The sequence below is a fragment of the Rosa rugosa genome, chromosome 4, assembly GCF_958449725.1.
Source record: "Rosa rugosa chromosome 4, drRosRugo1.1, whole genome shotgun sequence".
NCBI lineage: Eukaryota > Viridiplantae > Streptophyta > Magnoliopsida > Rosales > Rosaceae > Rosa > Rosa rugosa.
This window is the reverse complement of record NC_084823.1, coordinates 34,193,248-34,197,610: the sequence shown is the minus strand read 5'-3', so window position 1 is coordinate 34,197,610 and position 4,363 is coordinate 34,193,248. Positions and strand designations below refer to the sequence as shown.

General features: G+C 36.5%; 1 long non-coding RNA gene across 1 annotated transcript; it reads left to right on the top strand.

Moving 5' to 3' along the window:
* Positions 1–335: 335 nt before the first annotated feature.
* On the top strand, positions 336–4,042 carry LOC133745884 (uncharacterized). The gene is made up of 7 exons (XR_009863860.1): positions 336–725; positions 1,143–1,289; positions 1,845–1,939; positions 2,036–2,753; positions 2,852–2,915; positions 3,155–3,256; positions 3,653–4,042. It is a non-coding gene; the product is annotated as an uncharacterized LOC133745884 (long non-coding RNA).
* The last annotated feature ends 321 nt before the right edge of the window (positions 4,043–4,363 follow it).

Here is a 4,363-nt window from a genome sequence, read left to right as displayed (position 1 = left end):
GTGTTTTGGCTTCTTGAATTGGTATTCCACTACAAGAATAAGTTAATCACACGACATTCATCAGACGACACATGCGTTTTTTCTGTCGTCTGAGTTAGTCAGACGACAGATTTGTTAAACCAGTTGTTTGTTCTCTTCTTAGCCAACACATGGTCAGATTCCATCTTTTTAATGAAATTGCCAAATTCCGGACAACAGCAACAACAACATCTGTTGTCTGACAAGGCCCAAAAAAAAAAAAAATTACATTTATTTTAAATTGTCCGAAACCAAAACACACACTCAGATGCCTTGGCTGTTTTTTTTAGGTCAGTCCCACACAAACCTAGCTCTTTCCAATATTCCCGCCGCACAGAACTCCCTCGCTCTGAGCCCTAATTCCATTCCCGCACAAACCTTCTTCGCTCTCAGGCTCTCCCCTTAATTCCATTCCAGCACAAACCTCTCGCTCTCAGCCCTCATTCGATGAGTTAAGGCTCAGCTCTCACTCACCCTCTGCGTGTACTTGGATCGGAGCTCACAATCGTTTGCTAGAGGACGATTGAAGACGCCGTCGGCGAGCTCGGTGACCGGAGCTTATTCTTCATCATCTGCAACCAGCTCTATTCCAGATCACTGCGACACCAAAGACTTCTACTCCTACCACGTTCGTGGCATCCTTAAGCCCCTCAACATTCAACAAGGCTGTGTCATCTGCCCCCTTCTCCGTTAAACCTTCTTTTATTGTAAAGTTTTCCATGCTTCTTCTCTCTGTTTTTGTTTAAATTTGTAAGATTTTTCATTGGTTTGTGTTTGTTTGGTAAAAAGAAAAAAAAGGTTATGAACTGGGTTCTCTACAGGGGAAAATTGGAAGCAAAGATTAGGACCCTTTTTCAAAATTGCTTAGATTCAGTTCCTTTTAGTCGATTTCTAACCTGGGTATTACTTAATCTGAGGCAAAGTAGGATACTTTGTTAGACTAGGCTAAAGGTTTGACTTTTTTTATTGCAATTTCACCCATTTTGAACCTGAATCTTGGTATCAAAGTCGTTCATTCGTGAAAAAAGAAAAGGGTAGGGAACTCTGGGTTCAATTTGATTTGTTTCTATGTATTGGCTTAGCAACATAAGCAAGGGAATGACGTTTGTTTGATGAATCTGCAGAACTTTTTTGGTGGATTCCATGGAGGAGCTATAGCTTCTATTGCTGAGGTTGTGTTGGTAGCTACTACAAGAACAGTTGTGGTTGAGGATAAGGAGCTTTTTCTAGGGGAACTAAGCATCTCTTACCTCTCTTCTGCTCCAAAGAATGTGAGTAGTATCTATATTATATCATGTTTGACATCTATTAATATACTGACCTTAACAATTGTAGAATTGACCATAATAATGCACTAGACTGATTACTGGTAGAGTTTGTGATGGGAATGATCCTTTGCTTTATAGACTGATTACTGCAGAATTGACCATAATAATGCACCTGGCCTTACGATTTTAGTAACCCTACTGTTTTAAGTTTGTTCCCTTTTTGTGATGGTCCATTCCTTTCGTGCCTTTTTTCACACTTTTGGTGTGGTTTGCCAAGGGTGGTTCACTTTAATTAGCTTTTCTATAATTGATTTGGTGGTTGGCCAAGGGTTTAGTTATGTTACTTTCGAGTTCCAATTTGTTAGGAATTAGGCAATTAGCCTGTGGCTTTGCTCGCTCCAGAGTTAAATTTGGACACTAAAGATGATAGAAAGGATATGATCAGAAAAGGAAAATGATTTTGTCGTTTGATTGCGATGAGTTATGTTTGCTTAGTTTTGCATTAATGTACTTCACTGAAACCTGGCTTTTTTTTTTTTTTTTTTCGAAATTCTGCAGAACATAGTTCTAACCAGGAAGGAATTTTAAAGCTCTGCAAGAGAATTGAGTACACGATTCAGGCTTGGTATCTTCTACAATTCGAGGATTTGATGGTATGCTAATATTATGCCTAGTCATTTTCTCATGTTATAATTTGTATGTTTGAGCTGATTATGATGAGTTTTGTTTGACATATGTTTTCTTTGCAGCAACTGTATTCGCTCTTTGACCCCGTACATGGGAATCAAAAATTGCAACAACAACGTTTATCTGAAATGGGCTGATGTGTTGTTGATTCTCTTACTTATTTCTTCTGGTCTATTTAACAGCTTATTGCTTTGAATATTACGGTTAGATATGTAAGTAGGAGTATTTTAATACATTTACCTCTGAGTTTATAGAGTCAAAGTGATACAGAGTCCAGCTATTGATGCATACCTCACTCTTTATGTTTAACTTAATAAGACAAACATTTTGCTTCATATGCAGCATTTGCTTTGAGTTGTCATATTTTATTGGAATTAGACTGTTGTATCTGTATTGTGATCGATTCTACAAATGGGTTTGTTATATAGGTGTTCTTTGTGGACTGATTGTTACTTTCTTACTAATGTTCTATAGTGATTGCAGGAACTTTCGGGCACAATTACTAAGCTAATGCACATGCAGCTTTCTAATTGGACTTTCTAATGACAGGTTGATGTACTTTCCAAGGGGACTAATTTTAATTGTATTGGTGATTGGGTTGTGGAGGCCACTGTAAAGTAAGATTAGTTTGCATGCACATTTTCTTCTACTTATTTATATAGTATCTATCTCAAAAAGAGTTTCCCTTGGTGCTTGTTTGTTTGCAATGTTATGAGCATTCACCTGACGAGTGCAAAGTCTTTGGTTGGAGTAGTTGGAGTTGCACAAAAGGAAAAGAAGGTATTTACTTCTCAATTTATGTGCATCTGCATTTTTGAAATAACATTAAATTGACCAAAGCCATTCAAACTAAGTTCTTTGACTGTTTTTGGTGCCAGGGGCGGGATGTGTATGTTATGGTGAGCTTCTTGATGGGAATTCTGGAAGTTTACTTAGTACTGAGTATGTGGTTTTGTCAAGTGAATTTAACACTTTCAGATGAAGAATTTTTTACTCAATGCCACTGCTTTTGGAGTGTATAGTTTTTATGAACTGCTGTGAATTTTATTGATTCTCAGTATATGACTTCACATTTTAGATTTTAACTCGTTGATTGAATTGTTGCAAAGTGTGCTGGATTGAATGTCTGCTGGATTGAATGTGTTCTCTGATTTAAATTGGATTGAATGTGGTTTTTGTAGGCAGCAAATCCATGCTCCAGCTAATTTTAAAAAGGGCACACACCAAATGCTTTCACAAGCAATATAGTGCTTTTAACAGATAACACAGTTTTGCTTTTCTGGGTAAGCTTGAATGTCACTGCCATCATATTTAGATCTTAACACAATTTGATTCGATACCATTTGATTTTATGGATATTTATCGCTTATCTTTGAGCTTCTGGTTTGAATGAAAGTTGAATCGTAGACTCAATGTTAGTAGTCTTAAGTTTGATATTTGGTTCTTGAGTCTATTTAGTTAGAAGTGTGATGCAGCATTTAGCATTTTTACTGCTGTGGTTATCTTACCTATTGACTAATGATCTATTCTGTCAGTTTAAATAATTTCAAGTAGTGGCTTGGGTAATATCGGGGTTTTATTTTTGTCGCTGCTTCGTATTGCTTGGAATGTTAGAAGATTTCTATTTGAACTATTCCGTATGAGTTTTTTGATTTGAGAGCACAACGTTTTTATTGCAGGCCATGCAAATACTGAAAGGCACTTTGCATTGTGTCTTCATCAAGATTGGGTATCAAGGTGGGCTTTGCTTAAAAATTAGGATCAAGAAGGTTGGTATGCGGAGATAATAATAAAGGCATACGGAGAAAGCTTGCCTTGACCACACTGCTGGCTTAGTTGCTGTGCGTAAATAGTACTATCGTATCTAGTAGTTGGTGACTTATTTTGGTAACCTCCTTGATTGTACAAGATAGACAATATTACTTGCTAGATTGAGGTTACTTTTGGTTAGGATTGCTGGATTTGATCATATCTGGATATGGATATGTACTTTTGGAAATGTTTAGGATTGGCAATGTAAGAACAGATGGCATTGATATATGACAATGTTATATTTTGGATTTGTTCAAGATATGAATGTTCATATTTGCAACAATTGTGCAAAGTTAATTCAGACAACATATATAGGTCAAATAACTGTAGTTTCCAAAGGTATCACACAACTGAAGGGTTCATAAAACCATTGTCTGAGATCCACTCATACAACACATCTAAAAACAGCAAATAATACATGTTGTCTGAACTTATTTCAGACAACAGAAATAACAAATTGATGTCGTGTGATCTCCATTCCGGTAACATGTATAATAAAGTTACTGTCGTCTGATATTGAAATCAGACAACAGATATAACAATAATATGTTCACTAAGATTCATTTCAGACAACAGAA